The sequence below is a fragment of the Glycine max genome, chromosome 6 (genome assembly GCF_000004515.6).
Source record: "Glycine max cultivar Williams 82 chromosome 6, Glycine_max_v4.0, whole genome shotgun sequence".
Taxonomy (NCBI): domain Eukaryota; kingdom Viridiplantae; phylum Streptophyta; class Magnoliopsida; order Fabales; family Fabaceae; genus Glycine; species Glycine max.
The window spans coordinates 37561522-37580140 of record NC_038242.2 but is presented as its reverse complement, the minus strand read 5'-3'; the positions used below and the strand labels follow the sequence as shown (position 1 = coordinate 37580140).

The window sequence follows — 18619 nt, the reverse complement described above, 5'->3', positions numbered from 1 at the left end:
GCCTCTATCGGCCCTATAGGGCGCTCGTCCCCCCAGCAAGCTCATGCCATCATGACATAGGTAAGTATGCACCTCCCCCAACTGATTTCTGATGTCATCTATTGTTTGCAGGGATTGTGCCCGCAAGACACCTAGTGGACCCGAAGAAGGCCAACAGTGTCTTGGAGTTGCCAGCTCTAAATACGGGTCTCTATCAGTTCAAGGGAGTGCCTGTTGCCCCCAGCAGGGTCATCAGGCCCCCTACCAATCGAGTTTTCATCTAGAAGTGTTGCGCCCCCAGGCAGGCGCAGGGCGAGACACCACAGCAGCATTGGGATGGACGGTAGCGGGCAATAGACACACCGTCATCACCACTAAAGTTCACCTCAGCTCATCCATAAAAAGGTTAGAGCGTTGCCTACGACACATGGCCGACCAATAGGCAACCAAGTCCAAAGCCAAAGGTAAGCAAAGTACTAGGTCAGTGACCGACAAGTCATAAGGCGTCCAGCTAAAGACGTTAAAGAAGCGCTACTAGGAGGCAACCTAGTACCTTTTGAATCTATGTTTGTTATTTGATCGCTTTTTATAGTAGGATGCACCTAGTTGCTCATGATCCTGGGGATTTAAATAAAACAAGCGCAAGCTCGGAAGGTAGTCATACCTCACAAAATATATATATGTATGTTTAGGTAGTGAAAATACCTTAGATATGCATGTATGTAAACAAAAAAAAAACACTTCACAAAATATATATGTATGTTTAGGTAGAAAGATACCTTAGATATGCATGTATGTAAACAAAAAAATACTTCACAAAATATATATATGTATGTTTAGGTAGAGAGATACCTTAGATGTGCGTGTATGTAGCAAAAAAATACCTCACAAAACATATATATGTATGTTTAGGTGGCAAGATACCTTGGATATGCATGTATATAGCAAAAATACCTCACAAAAATATGCACATGTTTAGGTAGCAAAATACCTCATGAAAAAAAAAAGAAAAAAAAAACAAACAAGAAAAAGAAATAAACAAATGATAATGATAAAAAAAAAAAAAGAAGGAGAAAAAAGAAAAATAAGTTGTCTAGCTAAAAACCGACATGCTTTTGAAAAGAGATGATTTCCAACTTTTCTTTGAAAAAAAAAAATTCACTGATCATAACTAGTTTTTGAAAAAAATGGGTATACACCTGAAGGGTGAATGCTGTGAAGTTTTCCCCGGACGCCCAAAATGGACTCGGATGAATGCACAAATTGATAAAAGAACATATTTTGGAAACATTGGGTTGACTAAAATAGAGGAAATGAATCCTGAGCCCTAGCATCACATGACCATAAAAATTTGACACTTGAGTGTCCGCATAGGTGCATGCATGACCAGTTTTGCATAAAGTTTCCAAATCATCATTTTTGCATTTGTGTCATGGAAATAATGTGGGGCATCCCTTTTTATCCTTGAACCAAACCAAACCCTGACATGTATCATGCCTAGCCATTCTACAAGTCTTGAGCCAAAATCCTGACTCACCATAAACCTTGACCCAGGGTGAGAATGTCAATCCTTACCCTCGGAAGCAAAAAAGAAGAGAAGGAAGATTTCCAATCCAAGAAAAAGAGAAGGAAAATTTCCAATCAAAGGAAAAAAGGAAGCAAGGAAATTCCCAATCAAAGAGTGGGAGAAAGAAAAAAGAAAAGAAAGAAAATTCCCAACCAAAGAATGGGAGAAAGTAAAAAAAAAAAAAAAAAAAAAAAAAAAAAAGAAAGCTCCTGGTCAAAGAAACCAGAAGAAATGTGCCGAGAGGTCTTTGGACCGGACAATATCTGAACAATACAGAATTGTCACCAAATGAACGAAAAAGGAAGGAAAGGAAACCACGACCTAAAATGGTCTTCTCCCTTTAATTACCAACCAAAATCCTGTGCGCTAGCGACCCTTTTTTTCTCGCCCCGCACTAAACAAAAAAAACAGAAAAAGAAAAAGCCAGGAAAATCAAAAGCCAAAAACACACAAAAGCCGAAAGAAGAAACCACCAAAAGAACCCATTCCCAAGGGAATCCCTATTGATCCATGATCACGCATGTAATTTTTGATTTGATAGGAAATAATTTGCAAAGTCAAGTCATGACATATCTATGGTTCGGAATTAGGATAAAACACTTACCTGTGCGAGATTGATACACTTTGAGTGGATTTCTTCTATTTTTGTCGAACCCAGTGTTTCCTCTAAATGGTCATTTAGAAACGAAATGCTAACATCCAAAATCTCATTTATGGTTATGGGAGATTTCATCAGCAGACTCTCCTTCCCCGGTAGACGCATTGTTTTTCACTCAAAAAAGCATATGCTGCTCTAAATCAGTTGGAATATTTGTCTCTTTGCTAAAGCATGTTTGCATTTTAGTGGAGAAAACACCGAGACTTTTTCAAGTCTCACAAGTTATCCAGAACTACGTAGGTCTGAGTTCCTCATTGGAGGATACGTAGGAGCAAGAGCCTCGCTTTTGTCGACCACACCGCCTTTTGTCGCCATGACTCAAGAGCTGGTAGCCCGCGGAGACACCTTACGGTTATCCGCACCTCGTCATTCAGTGACCCCAAGTGTGATTCACGAGCAGAGACCAATATGGTCATCTGCGCCCTTTCCGGAGATGTCATCATTTTCCGATGGAGACTTTTCAAGTCTCACAAGTTATCAAGAACTACGTAGGTCTGAATTCCTCATTGGAGGATACGTAGGAGCAAGAGCCTTGCTTTTGTCGGCCGCCCCATAATCTTTGTCATACTGACCCTGAGGTCATGTGACATGCACCCTTGTATCATCCAGAGGCGGCGGGCCCGATGATACGCGGAGATACCTTACGGTTATCCGCACCCTTTTGTCATCCAGAGGCGGCGGGCCCGATGACAAGCAGAGACCAAGTTTGGTCATTCTGCACCCTTGTATCATCCAGAGGCGGCGGGCCCGATGATACGTGGAGATACCTTACGGTTATCCGCACCCTTTTGTCATCCAGAGGCGGCGGGCCCGATGACAAGCAGAGACCAAGTTTGGTCATTCTGCACCCTTGTATCATCCAGAGGCGGCGGGCCCGATGATACGCAGAGATACCTTACGGTTATTCGCACCCTTTTGTCATCCAGAGGCGGCGGGCCCGATGACAAGCAGAGACCAAGTTTGGTCATTCTGCACCCTTGTATCATCCAGAGGCGGCGGGCCCGATGATATGCGGAGATACCTTACGGTTATCCGCACCCTTTTGTCATCCAGAGGCGGCGGGCCCGATGACAAGCAGAGACCAAATTTGGTCATTCTGCACCCTTGTATCATCCAGAGGCGGCGGGCCCGATGATACGCGGAGATACCTTACGGTTATTCGCACCCTTTTGTCATCCAGAGGCGGCGGGCCCGATGACAAGCAGAGACCAAGTTTGGTCATTCTGCACCCTTGTATCATCCAGAGGCGGCGGGCCCGATGATACGCGGAGATACCTTACGGTTATCCGCACCCTTTTGTCATCCAGAGGCGGCGGGCCCGATGACAAGCAGAGACCAAGTTTGGTCATTCTGCACCCTTGTATCATCCAGAGGCGGCGGGCCCGATGATACGCGGAGATACCTTACGGTTATTCGCACCCTTTTGTCATCCAGAGGCGGCGGGCCCGATGACAAGCAGAGACCAAGTTTGGTCATTCTGCACCCTTGTATCATCCAGAGGCGGCGGGCCCGATGATACGCGGAAATACCCGAGTGGTTATCCGTATAAACATTCTTTTGCTATCTGTAAGACAGAACGCTTGATAGCATGCAGGGGCTGACATAGTCTTCTGCACCTTTTGTTCCTCCGGGAACAATAAGTCATTTATATGTGGAAATTTCATGGTCACCCGCGACTCTCGTCAACCGAGAGGAGCGAAATTAGTGTCATACACTGATTTTCGTCCGGGGGCCTTTGCTTGATGACATGCGACCATTCTTTGGTCCTTGTGAGGTGCTTGGCATCCATCATTAGGCAATTTGTGAAATTCTAGGAGCGACAAGTCATGGTCACCCGCGACTCTCGTCAACCGAGAAGAACGAAATTAGTGTCATACACTGATTTTCGGGGACCTTTTGCTTGATGACAAGCGACCATTCTTTGGTCCTTGTGAGGTGCTTGGCACCCATCATTAGGCAATTTGTGAAATTTTGGGAACAACAAGTCATTTGCATGTGGAGATTTTATGGTCACCTGCGACTCTCGTCAAATCGAGAGGAACGAAATTAGTGTCTTATCTTTACTTTCCTTTTATCTCCAATAAAAGACAAGTAAAGAGGGGCAACTGTCATACCCTAATTCCGTCCGGGGACCTTTGCTCGATGACGTGCGACCATTCTTTGGTCCTCGTGAGGTGCTTGGCACCCATCATTAGGCAATTTGTGAAATTCCAGGACATGCCGAAAAACCAAAAAAAAATATTGATGCACAATCCGTAAGTTTCCGTGACACACCGGAAATCAAATGGAAGCATCGTTGCATAATTAAGTGAGGTTCCGTAACATTCCGTAAGTCAAAAAGGGGATGATTATGTAATCCGCAAGGTTCCGTAACATTACGGAAAGAAAACAAGTATCGTTACGAAATTCGTAAGTTTCCGTAACTTTACGAAAAAAGAATCACCAAAAAACAGCAGAGGGGGTGTACTTAGTAAAAATGGGGGTGCAAATAGCACCCAGGCCCACTTGGGCCCTCCGGAATATTCCTCCAGAAGGCGGTTGCTTCTGGAGGAAGCAACCCTGCTCGCCTGGGCGAGCTGGGCGGCAACCACCTCCCCTATTTTGCTATAAATAGGGGAGGAAGGCAAGAAGGAAGGGGTTGAGCCCCTTAGGCACTTCTCTCTCTTTCGAATTTGCTTGAAAAAATTGTTTCCGTGAAGAAAATCTAAGCCGAGGCGCTTCCGAAACGTTTCCGTAACGTTTTCCGTGAGGAATTTCGCAAAGATTTCAACCGTTCTTCGACGTTCTTCATTCGTTCTTCATCGTTCTTCGATCTTCAACGGGTAAGTACCTCGAACCAAGCTTTTCGATTCATTCTATGTGCCCGTAGTGGTCCACATTGTGTTTCGTGCATTTTTATTCTCGTTTTGTTTACTTTTTATACCCCCTGTTGACGTGCTTAAGCCATTTTACTTAAGTCATTTCTCGCTTAACTTAAAAATAAAATAAATTTCCACCGAACGTTTGAATTGTATTATCCATTAACTTCGGTTAAAATAAATTCCGACCGTTCAGTCGTGCCGTAACCACGTTGGAAATCAAAAAGAGGTAAAAAATAATATAATAATCAAAAAGACATCTTTTAGTAAAATAAAGCGGAAAATCAAGTGGACGTTTTCTCTTTGGGATTTCTCATTCTTAATCGAATTGATTAATAACTAAAGTGAAACTAAAAGGCTAAAATCAATTCGCCTAGTCAAGCTCGTCCATAAAAAATAGGCTTTTGAAGTTTGTCATTTCATTTCCTCACTAAGTAAAATGGATCATTTTTAAGGTCCAACGCCTTAAAATGATCACCTCTTAAAGTAAAAAAGAATCACTTGATAAAAAAGAACTACGTAGGTCTGATTTCCTCATCGCAATTGAGGATATGTAGGAGCAAAAGCCCCGCTTTTGTCGACCACCCCAAGAGATCGTTAATGGTCCAAATGCCTTAACGTTTCTCTCCTTTCAAAAACAAGAGATCGTTAATGGTCCAACGCCTTAACGTTTCTCCCCTTTCAAAATCAAAAGACCGTTTAATGGTTCAACACCTTAAATGACCTTTTGTTCAAAAAAAACATATTTTGCAGAAAAGACAAAAACAACTTAACCAAACACTTTGTTCCGAAAGAACTACGTAGGTCTGATTTCCTCATCGCAATTGAGGAATACGTAGGAGCAAAGGGAAACACCCTTGTCGACCACAAAAAGGAAAAAAATATATAAAAAGGGTATAAAGGATATAAGAACATAAAAAGGGAACATAAAAAATCAAAGTCATGTTTGCACATTCGATTAAAGGCTGCCGTCCCTTGGGACGGACGTGTGGGGTGCTAATACCTTCCCCGTGCGTAAATACAACTCCCGAACCTTTCAACTTAAAAGTTCGTAGATCGCGTCTTTTCCGGTTTTTCCGATGTTTTCCTCGAATAAACGTTGGTGGCGACTCCGCGCGTATTCCTTTCGTGGAACACGCATCCCGCGAGTCTCGCGTCGCCCTCCCGCCGAAGGGTAGGTTGCGACACAAACACTCTTGAATTTATAGTTTATATACAGACAGTCTTGGAAAATGGTCCATAAGTTTGCCAACCAAGGGACAACCAACAATTATAGCCACTTTGGTGAAGAAACCCATCACAACAACTGGCAAAAGGCTTGGATGAATGAAGGCAATGGCAGAAGGCCAAGCAAAATTCCAAAGCCGCTCCACTACATTTGCAGTTAAGCAACTAGCATAAAAAACTGAAAATATATAATCTTCAAGTTAAGAGAAGCTTAGATGATTCAACATCACAGTCATCAATAATGTAAATGGCAAAAGACAGAATAAAATAATTGAACAAGAATGAGAAAAGTAAATAGTTATTTTGGTCGAGAAAATATTTTCTATTTACATTTCTTGTTTTCAATAATAATTACAAAAATATCACTATTTTTCACTTTATTTATTGTATATTCAAATTTGTAATTATTATTAAAAACAAAAAATTAAAGCAGAAAATATTTTCTCAAATTAAATAGGCCCTAAATGTGTCTCTATTGAATTGAAATGTGCTCCCAATCAAACTAATGTTCATCATAAACTTTTTTACGTTCAGTTTCTTTGTAGCAATTTAACCATGATGCACTATATGATAGCAAGGATCATGGACCATCCATGAAAAGTACATTCATTAACATTTGATGCCATGTAAAATAGACATCCAAGGTCACATGCCAGCAGGTCATAACCCATAGCTTTAGTTAATCATACATACTGTTGGACATTTTAGTGTAATTGATCTCTTTATTATGTTAAAATAAGAGTGCACGCTTGTTTTAATGTAATAACGAGATGTTCGATTTAGGCAAAGGTTGGAAGTTACATGGAAGTTACTAAAACTTCCATCAACGGTTGGAAGTTACATGGAAGTTACTAAAACTTCCATCAATGGCAATTTTTAAAATAAATAACTTCCATCAACCGCCAAAAACCACCTGTTCTATGATTATAAATAATCATCCTGGTTCAGAAAGCACAAGATGTGAAAAACATACAAGACCAAAACAAAACTCTTGAATTATAATCTTCTGATTTTATCCGATTGAACAATTTTGGTTGAACCCCGAAATTTGATTCAATCTGAAAGTGTTTATACACGACTTCAGATTTATCCAGGATTATCTCGATTTTCAAAATTAACCAACAAAAGATTGAATCAAATCTTTCGAGATGACGAACGATAGTTCGAAGATGACAAACAAGTTTGCGAAGTTGGACAAGTTTGAAGGGCAGGATTTCAGAAGATGGCAGAAGAAGATGCACTTTCTCTTGACAACATTGAATGTGGTGTATGTGCTGAGTACACCGATGCCGGTGTATATGGAAGACGAAACTCTGGATCAAACAAGGAAGCGTTCGAAATGGGAGAACGACGATTACATTTGTCGTGGACACATTCTGAACGGTATGTCTGACTCTCTCTTTGATATTTATCAAAATGTTGAGTCTGCTAAGGAATTATGGGACTCTCTTGAATCCAAGTATATGGCAGAAGATGCCTCAAGTAACAAATTCTTAGTTAGTAATTTCTTTAATTACAAAATGATTGATTCGAGGCCTGTTATGGAGCAATATAATGAACTGCTGCGGATTTTGGGTCAGTTTACTCAACATGATTTGAAAATGGATGAATCCATTGCAGTTTCATCTATAATTGATAAACTGCCTTCTTCTTGGAAAGACTTCAAGCATACCTTGAAACATAAGAAGGAAGAGTTGACTCTGGTTCAACTCGGTAGTCATTTCATGATTGAGGAGTCGCTGAGGGCTCCGGAAATTGACAAAGTCAATGATAAAACCGTAGCAGGTTCCTCTTCCGTTAATATGGTAGAGGAAAGTGGAACAGTTAAGCAAAATTACAATGCTAAAGGTAACAAACGAAAATTTCAAGGAAATAAGAACAAAGGTCCAAACAAACAGACAAAATTGTCATGTTGGAAGTGTGGGAAACCTGGTCATTTAAAGAGGGATTGCCGGGTGTTCAAAGGAAAGAACAAGGCTGGTCCAAGTGGGTCTAATGATCCTGAAAAGCAACAAGGTCAGATTGTAGTGAATAATTTTAATTCGAATACGAATTCAAATTATGTATCACTAATATCTGATGCATTCTATGTGCAGGATGATGACGTTGCTTGGTGGTTTGATTCGGGAGCAACAAGCCATGTGTGCAAAGATCGTCGTTGGTTCAAGGAATTTAGACCAATCGATGATGGCTCTATTGTGAAGATGGGCAATGTTGCAACTGAACCAATCCTAGGATTAGGTTGTGTGAATTTAGTTTTTACTTCCGGAAAAAGTTTGTATTTGGATAATGTCTTATTTGTACCTGGTATTCGTAAGAACTTATTGTCTGGTATGGTTTTAAATAATTGTGGTTTCAAGCAAGTACTTGAAAGTGACAAGTACATCTTGTCAAGACATGGTTCGTTTGTTGGATTTGGTTATCGTTGTAATGGAATGTTTAAATTAAACATTGATGTTCCTTTTGTTCATGAATCTGTTTGTATGGCCTCGTGTAGTTCTATAACTAATATGACAAAATCAGAAATTTGGCATGCTAGATTAGGACATGTTCATTACAAAAGATTAAAAGATATGTCAAAAACAAGTATGATTCCTCCTTTTGATATGAACATTGAAAAATGCAAAACTTGCATGTTGACCAAGATCACTAGGAAACCTTTTAAGGATGTTAAAAGTGAGACTAAAGTCTTAGACCTTATTCATAGTGATTTGTGTGATTTTCATGCTACTCCATCATTAGGTCATAAAAAATATCTTGTTACTTTTATTGATGATGCATCAAGGTATTGTTATGTATATTTATTAAATACAAAAGATGAAGCTCTTGATAAATTTAAAATTTATAAGAAAGAGGTAGAACTTCATCAAAATGGGCTAATCAAAACTCTTCGTACGGATAGGGGAGGTGAGTATTATGATCCGATTTATTTTCAATCTACTGGAATAATACATCAAACTACAGCTCCCTATACACCACAACAGAATGGTGTAGCCGAAAGGAAGAATAGAACCTTGAAAGAAATGGTGAATTCCATGTTATCCTATTCGGGTTTAAGTGAAGGATTTTGGGGTGAGGCTATGTTGACAGCCTGTTACTTGTTGAACCGAATTCCTAACAAAAGGAATAAGGTTACCCCATATGAACTTTGGCACAAAAAGACACCAAATTTGAGTTATCTCAAAATTTGGGGATGTAGGGCTGTAGTCAGACTTACAGAACCTAAAAGGAAAACCATCGGTGAAAGAGGTATAGATTGCATATTTATTGGATATGCTGAATATTCTAAAGCATATAGATTCTATGTGCTAGAATCTAATGATTATGTTGCTGTGAACTCGGTTATAGAGTCACGAGATGCTATCTTTGATGAACAAAGGTTTACATCTATACCTAGGCCAAAGGACATGAATTCCATGTCGAAAGTCTCAGTTAATATTGAGGATATACCTTCAACTAGTACTGAAACTAGAAAGAGTACGAGAGTAAGAAAGGCTAAGTCATTTGGTGATGACTTTCAACTCTATTTGGTTGAAGGGTCAAGGAATGATATTGAATTTCAATATCAATATTGCCTTAATGTTGAGGAAGACCCAAAGACTTTTAGTGAAGCAATGGCTTCAAGGGATGCTGTATTCTGGAAAGAAGCAATCCAAAGTGAGATGGATTCCATCATGCAAAATAATACCTGGAAATTGGTTGACTTACCTCCTGGATGTAAGCCATTAGGATGTAAGATGATCTTTAGGAGAAAGATGAAAGTGGATGGTACTGTTGACAAGTACAAAGCCAGATTGGTTATCCAAGGTTTTAGGCAAAAGGAGGGTATTGATTTTTTCGATACATATGCTCCTGTTGCTAGGATATCCACTATTAGACTGTTGTTAGCACTTGCTGCTATCCACAATCTGATGATTCACCAAATGGATGTGATCTTAGGAATAAAGATCAAACGTGGAAACAATGGTATTTCCATCTCTCAATCACATTATATTGAGAAGATATTGGAGAAATTTAATTTTAAAGATTGTTCTCCGGTAAGTACTCCCATTGATCCTAACCTGAAGCTATTACCTAATAAAGGTGTAGCAGTGTCTCAACTTGAATACTCAAGGGCGATAGGATCACCCATGTATGCAATGATTAGTACTAGGCCTGATATAGCTTATGCTGTTGCTAAACTCAGTAGGTTTACAAGTAATCCTAGTTCTCATCATTGGCAAGCTATGAATAGAGTATTCAAATACTTAAAGGGAACCATTGATTATGGTTTGACATATACTGGATTTCCTTCGGTTATTGAAGGTTACTCTGATGCAAGTTGGATAACCAATATGGAGGATTATTCATCCACAAGTGGTTGGGTATTCCTCCTTGGAGGAGGTGCTATCTCTTGGGCATCCAAGAAACAGACCTGCATTACAAATTCAACAATGGAATCTGAATTTGTAGCTTTAGCAGCAGCTGGTAAAGAAGCTGAGTGGCTAAGAAATCTGATCTATGAGATTCCATTGTGGCCCAAACCTATACCTCCCATGTCTATCAGGTGTGATAGTCAGGCAACTTTGGCTAAGGCATATAGTCAAGTGTATAATGGGAAGTCTAGACACTTGGGTGTTAGACACAACATGGTTCGGGAGTTAATCATGCATGGTGTGATATCAGTGGAGTTTGTGAGAACTCAGCATAATTTGGCCGATCATTTAACCAAAGGGTTAAGTAGAGATCTCGTGAAAAGGTCGGCTGTGGGATTAGGATTAAAGTCCATCTGAAATCTCTTATGTTAAGATACCCAATTCCCATCTAATATGACATTAGGTGCTGAATTCAATGTGGAAAGCTTAACATGTAGAGATTGGAACACATCATCGAAAGTATCCCAAAAGGAATGTGTTCGGTTCTGTAAGTTAAGGAGGTTGAAGTATAACTTCTCAATGGTCCTTTTGAAAAATTGCATTTGCAGGTGCAAGAAAGAAAAGGACTACCTATATAAGCATGAAGTTTAGCCGCTTCAAGAAGCTGGGACTTGACTTTGATATGCTTATGAAGGATAGGGACACAGGCTAGTAAAACTAGTGTCGAGCAAGAGTAATGTTATAAACTATTGTGCAGATTATCTTCATGTATTCATTATGAATAGAAAGGGTTCAATCCTTAGTGACACCCTGATATTCGAATATTTGAAACGTGTAATTTGCTAAGATGAAATTCAATCGTCACGATATTTCATCTATGTAGTAGTTTGTGGTATGTTATGACTTTGGTGATTTGATCGGTAATTACACTAAAATGGGGGAGGTTTGTTGGACATTTTAGTGTAATTGATCTCTTTATTATGTTAAAATAAGAGTGCACGCTTGTTTTAATGTAATAACGAGATGTTCGATTTAGGCAAAGGTTGGAAGTTACATGGAAGTTACTAAAACTTCCATCAACGGTTGGAAGTTACATGGAAGTTACTAAAACTTCCATCAACGGCAATTTTTAAAATAAATAACTTCCATCAACCGCCAAAAACCACCTGTTCTATGATTATAAATAATCATTCTGGTTCAGAAAGCACAAGATGTGAAAAACATACAAGACCAAAACAAAACTCTCGAATTATAATCTTCTGATTTTATCCGATTGAACAATTTTGGTTGAACCCCGAAATTTAATTCAATCTGAAAGTGTTTATACACGACTTCAGATTTATCCAGGATTATCTCAATTTTCAAAATTAACCAACACATACTGAATATAAAGTACAGGATGTACACCGGAGGATTGATTACTCATTCTTTATCGTTGATTCTAATTATTAAGAGTTTCGTGTAAAATGATATACCAAAACAATGCATTTCAATGAATATTCATTGTAACTACTAACTAATGAAATGATTAGACAATGGATCAATGAAGAAATTGTAGATGGCCAATTAAATATGATTGAATATGCATATTCAAATATTTACCTAGAATAGAATATACAGAAACTTATGAACATTTCTACCAATAACATCAAATTAGGTAGGCTTTTCCTCAAGATATACAATCATATTCACAAGTGCACCAAATGTATCAAATAAGGAAAAAGAAGATACATGATACATTATGAAAACAATAGCACAAGTCCTTTTCGCTTAATCATGTCTAATATTTTTTTTTATACTTAAAATTTAGGAGGAGGGGATGGCGCCCCAATCCAAGGCAATGAAAGCCTCTTGGCATAAGGCTAATTTAAAATATTCTTGATTCTAGCATATATAGATAGAGCCTCGTGGCATCAATTGATCTATGTAGCTACCCCACAAAATAGCATAAGGCTTGGTGGCAGTGGTGTTTGTTGTTGTTGATCCAAGCAAAAGCAGTCACAACACAAAAATAATTATCATGGGGAGAAATGGGGATGCTAGATTCTTGATGCTAAAAGAAAGAGCAGAAAGACTATATCTTTCTTTTAGCCAATGGTTTTTTAGTCACAAGGAACATTGATTCTACAAGCTATAGACATGTCCTAATCTTTCCTGAAAACCAGAGGAGTCTAGTAAGACTCAAATACCTTATTACTTTCAAACTCAGTGATATATTGGCCTACCATTTTATCCAATATGTAACAGTTGGGACCAGTAACTGCAACCTTCTACGTTAATTTTTTTATTAATGGTTTTGTTTATAAACAAAGAATTTACAAAGAAAAGGAGAGATGCAAATGCAAGAGGACAACCAATCCTAAAGAAAATCCACCAAGAATGAAAGGAAACAAAAAAAAAAAAAAACTATGAACACAAAATATGTAATACAACATGTCAATCTCTATATATCTAACAAAGACATTCCCAAAAAGGACCATTAGCAGAACACCACAAAAAAGTTAAGTGAACTAGTTGCTCCCAAACGAACTTAAGAGGCAACAATCAACCAGTTAAAATTGTAGCATTTCTTTCCAACTAGATACACCAAATAACTGCAAATTGAGAATAGTGCTAAAGCCTTTGAGAATCTCTATTGATTTCAAGTCATCTAAAATTATTCCAGAGAAGTGAAACTGCAGACCAGTGCAGAAACAATTGGAAACCATTTTCAAAGGAAGATAGACAATGCCATAACTGATGTCATAATTTCTTGCTAACCTTGTCTTTCAATTGAATTTTAAGCAATGTAACAAAAATAAAATAACATAAAAGTTCATTATCATTTTCGAGAATAAATGTTTGAATCATTCTGATATGTAGTTAATTGAAATGAAATGCTAAATACTAAAAGATTCCCTAAACAAATTGGGCAACAAATGAATTTTGTAAAATATACCAATTTCTAACAAAAAAGATATTAATATTACTAGTTTTAAATTAAAATTTATTGATAATATAAATTGTAAAGCACATTCTCAGGTCCATAGGCATAGTATAATACTTAGAACAGTCCTAGAATTCAAATTTCTCAGGTTCATTGTCAAGTATTTTTTTTATCAATAAGTTTCATGATAATATCAATCAATTTTTTATCAATATGTACTGCACGGTACTATATAGTATCTTCACCAATATAACTAAGAATCTATACTTCTTTTAATTGACAAGAAATTAAAATGGATTAAACAAATAAATAAGAAAAAAATAAAATAACTATCCAGCAAAAATTGAAAATAAGACTATTTCAATATCTGTTTTAAAATCAAGTACAATCTGAAGTCAAATGAATACAAAAAGTTAGTTTCACTTACCGTGAAATCATCATAACAAGTTGTTAATTTCCCAATTTCAGAGCTACACCTGTCAAATAAAGAATCGTTTTTCCGAGGTGCCTCCATGGTCATTTCTTGGCCAAGTTTTAGCCTGTAAATATAATTTCAGATTTAGAGAGTACAAATTACACTTCATTGTGATACAATTTCCTAATATAATTTTACACAAATTTATCATTAAAGTTTTTATAACCATGCAATAACCTCAAAGCTTCTATCATCCATGGGTCTTTGACAATTTTCAGGCTTCATGTTGTGACCGGTACCATTTTTGGGGAAGCGGGAAGGTGAAACGGCTCTTGGTGCTTTTTGAGACTCTATGGCATTTCGTGCATTCCCAGCTTTCGATTTTTGGGCTAACGGAAAGGTGAAAGAGCTCTACATATGCAGTTAAAAGAAAATAGCACATGCAATAATCACCAGGAACCCCAACTCAAATGCTTCTACTAGAAGAGACTAGTCTTGCACAATATGGTGAATTAATGTTTAGACTGATAGTGAGAGAAGTGTTCACATTTAATCTTTGAATAAAAACTTGTGTTTGAAAAAATTACTTGTGTGAGACATAAATAAAACTTAAAAGGAAAAGACCGTCAAAGAGAGTGAGACCTTTTCTTGAGGTGATTTTCCTGCTGATTGATTCTGTGAAGAGGCTGCTCTTGGGGCATTCCTGGCCATCTCCTGTTGAAGTTGTTGTCTATGGTGCAGATGTTGCTGATCAAAATCCTGATGATGATCCGAAGAATATGCCTTTTTACTTATGGGAGATTCTTGCTTCCTGCTCAGTTTTGCTAGAAAGACCTGAATAAGTGCTTTCTCCTCCTGACTTTGAACCACCCTACACACACACAGATATATATTATCAAAGTTGCAAGGCTGAGGGTTTCCACAATATCATTTTCACAAGGAAAGGAAAATAAAATAGAGATTTCTTGAACTTGTAAGCATAAGCAATTAAGAGCATGTTTAAATAAATGATCAAAGATGGACAAGTAGGAGACTGATCAGCTTATGCCTCCGTAAAACCATAAAACTGTATGTGCTAACATTGGGTCCAAGTCATTATTTTTTAAGCATTTCTTCTCTTTAAAGATAAAACTCCTCCAGTTAGCTTTCTATTGAAGGTCTATTTTTTTTTTTTTTTTTGCTTTTTAGTCGCTAAAAAATATATTTTTATTTTTAAGACCTTAAAAAATTGTTTGGGCTAATTTTTCCTTTTAAGGAGAAGACAAGCCCAAAAAGGCTGAAGTGAACACTACATTAGAAATAAACCCTATTTTCCATTATAGGTTGTACCAGAGCAACAATGCATGATTTTCTTAACAGCATTTTAAAAGAATGGAAGTAGTTTGTCGGATGCATGGATTGTAGACAACATGTGTAGATAACTGAAGTCAGTCTCCATGATAATATAATCATCAATTCATCAGTTTTAATTCGCATTAGAGTTAGAACCACATAACAGGGCAGAAGAACTCAACACATTGCTCTCAATTTAATCCAAAATTTTCATCATTTGCAAGGAAATAAAGTTTAAGAAATCATCATCATGTCAAGTTGTTCACTTAAAAGCATCTCCCAAAAGATCGTATCTCACTTAACGATGCACTACAAAGAGGACATTAACTTGAATTGCAGAACACTAAACTGCAAATTAAATAGCTCAAGAGTTAATTAACACAAATATTATGTACTAATAATAATGATAGAATTAAACCAGTGATAGGTAAGTAAATCAGTCATAGCACACACAGAAGGCAGAAAACACAAAAAACTATACAAACAAAAAATAAAAATTCAAGGCTGCTTATTCTTCTTCACTTGCAAACCTTTGTCTCTGATTAATTATGAAACATAAATTCATAAATTAAAAAAAAAGAATATATTACTACAGTACCTTAAAAGTTATATTATAAATGAAAGTTAACCAGTCTCATATATATATATATATATATATATATGTATATATATATATATATTAAAAAAAGCTTTGATAATGGAAAATAGAATATATTACTGCAGTACCTTAAAAGTTGGTAATGGAGGTGGAGTCTCAATTGTTTACCTCTTGAAAAATACACCTATCATCTTGGGCATGCACTGGTATGTATAGCTAACCAACATACAAAAGGAGGTAAGCAACATAAAATTTGACAATGCAAACAGTAATTATTAAAAGGTTAGTGTCCAGACCTAACCAAACAAATAAGTAATTCCATTATAAACGGAGAATAACTAACCTTCATAACTAAAATTGCAATCTGTGCAGTGACAACATGACGGGGTAGAGTCATCAATCTCCACAAGCAAGACCTTAAGGGATCTAATATGCAAAAACCTCTCCCAACAAATTATTACCCCTTGAGACTGTGGTATATGCTGCTGGACAGAGGAGGACTCCACAGTCCCCCCCTTGTTCAACCTTAACTTCTTCAGCAACTCCATTACATTTCACTTCCTCGCATAAACCACTCTCCCCACCAGCAATCTTCTTCCCATCTCAAATAAGCGTCGATTCAGTTCTTTCAATTCTTTGTTGTCGCCATCAACACTCATTTGCAGAACCCTTGTCATCCAGAATGCCCAGATTCACAGTGATTATTATAACTCGTTCTCATCCAAAGAAAAACAGCACAGGCAATAATCACCAGGAACCCCAACCCAAATGCATCTGCAAATCACTACATATGCAGTTAAAAGAAAATAGCAAGAACCTATATACAACTATACAAGTAAGACAAATAAATGCCCTGAAAAATTTATGAAAAAATATTTTTTTCACAAATACCTCTAATTAAGTGTTTATATTTAATATTTTACAATACCAAAGAGATCATGAGAGGCTTAATTAACTGTATTCAACTCAAAATTTGCTAATTACTTCACACTTACCAACATGTTATAGCTGTGAAGACTCAATCTACATCTTTAATTTCAGCTTCAACACCAATTTCTTTACCAGAATCTTTTTCTACGAAGACAAAAACAATGACACCCAACATCATAAATTAAATTGGTTTCAAATAATTAATTGATTTCAAAGAAACATGAAATAAATTGCCAAAATATTAATAAAAAGATGCAGGAGATTATTAAAACTGGTTGGTGATAATTTCCTAGCTCTACGTTTCCTTAATATTTCTTCCCTAACATCTTCAACTCTTGACTTGAAACCCTACAGAGATTATTAAAACTGGTTGGTGATTCAAACTTAAGGAAAATAGCAAACATGTCACCTGCAAGCATGTATAAGAATGACCTGTTTCAGCTCAATATTTAGTTCCTGGAAAAAGAATGACCTGTTTCCTCTTTTCCTCATCAACATCAATTTCCTTTAAAGCACACCTCATGTCCTCTTTAGCTGCCAAAAGATAAAACAGCACATACTCAACATTGATATAAGACAACAACATAAGCCAAGACGGCACATTTCAATTCCTTAGTCTCCTCCACATCATCCAAAGAAAAACACAAGACTTGTACTTTCATAGAGTTGAAGGAGACCAGAATAAAAGCTTTCTTCCTTACTTTATTGAATTCAAAATAGTACATATATATAGAGTACAAAAGAGAGAGAGAGAAGAGAGAGGCTATGACAGTGACAATGCACTGTTGCCCTCTGAAAAAGGCTACAAACTAAGTTACTACAAATGGCTAAACTACAAGGATATTCAACACTCCCCCTAAAGTTAGAGCATATAGATCATATGCACCAAGCTTGGTACATATAGTCTGAATTCTGGGTCCTCTTAAGGACTTAGTCAAAATATCCGCTGGCTGATCATTAGAACCAATGAACTCAGTGACAATCTCCTTGGACAGAAGCTTCTCTTGAATGAAATGACAATCAATCTCTATATGCTTGGTTCTCTCATGGAAGACTGGGTTTGAGGCAATATGAAGAGCAGCCTGATTATCACAATACAACTTCATTTGCAACTCTTCACAAAACCTCAATTCTTGAAGAAGTTGTTTGATCCATATGAGCTCACACGTAACCATAGCCATAGATCGATACTCAGCTTATGCGCTGGATCGAGCGACAACAGTCTGTTTCTTGCTTTTCCAAGAGATAAGATTTCCTCTAATGAAGACACAATAACCTGATGTAGATCTCCTATCCATGGGACATTCAGCCCAATCAGCATCACAATATCCTGATAGTTGCGTACTACCCTTGTCTTCATACAACAACCCTTGTCCAGGGCTCTCTTAACATACCTCAAAATACGCATGACAACATTCCAATGGTCCAAATGAGGATTCTGCATAAATTGGCTAACCACTCCCACAAAAAAAGAGATATCAGGTCTAGTGATAGTAAGGTAAATGAGTTTTCCCACAAGCCTCCTATATCTCTCGGGGTCAGGATAAGCTTCACTTTGATCTGTCATGAGCTTCAGATTAGGATCCATAGGGCTTTCAACAGGTCTACAGTTTTGCATACCTGTTTCTTCTAAAATATCAAGAGCATACTTCCTCTGAGAGATCGCAATATCATTTCTTGATTGAGCCACTTCAATACCAAGGAAATACTTCAAAGATCCCAGATCTTTGGTCTGGAAATGACTGAATAAGTGCTCTTTCAACTGGACAATCTT

General features: G+C 37.4%; 1 long non-coding RNA gene across 1 annotated transcript; it reads right to left on the bottom strand.

Moving 5' to 3' along the window:
• Positions 1-13894: 13894 nt before the first annotated feature.
• On the bottom strand, positions 13895-17272 carry LOC102661408 (uncharacterized). Its single transcript, XR_005891795.1, has 5 exons — positions 16911-17272; positions 16259-16689; positions 16044-16131; positions 14223-14856; positions 13895-14109 (listed from the first exon to the last, which is right to left on the bottom strand). It is a non-coding gene; the product is annotated as an uncharacterized lncRNA (long non-coding RNA).
• Positions 17273-18619: the final 1347 nt, after the last annotated feature.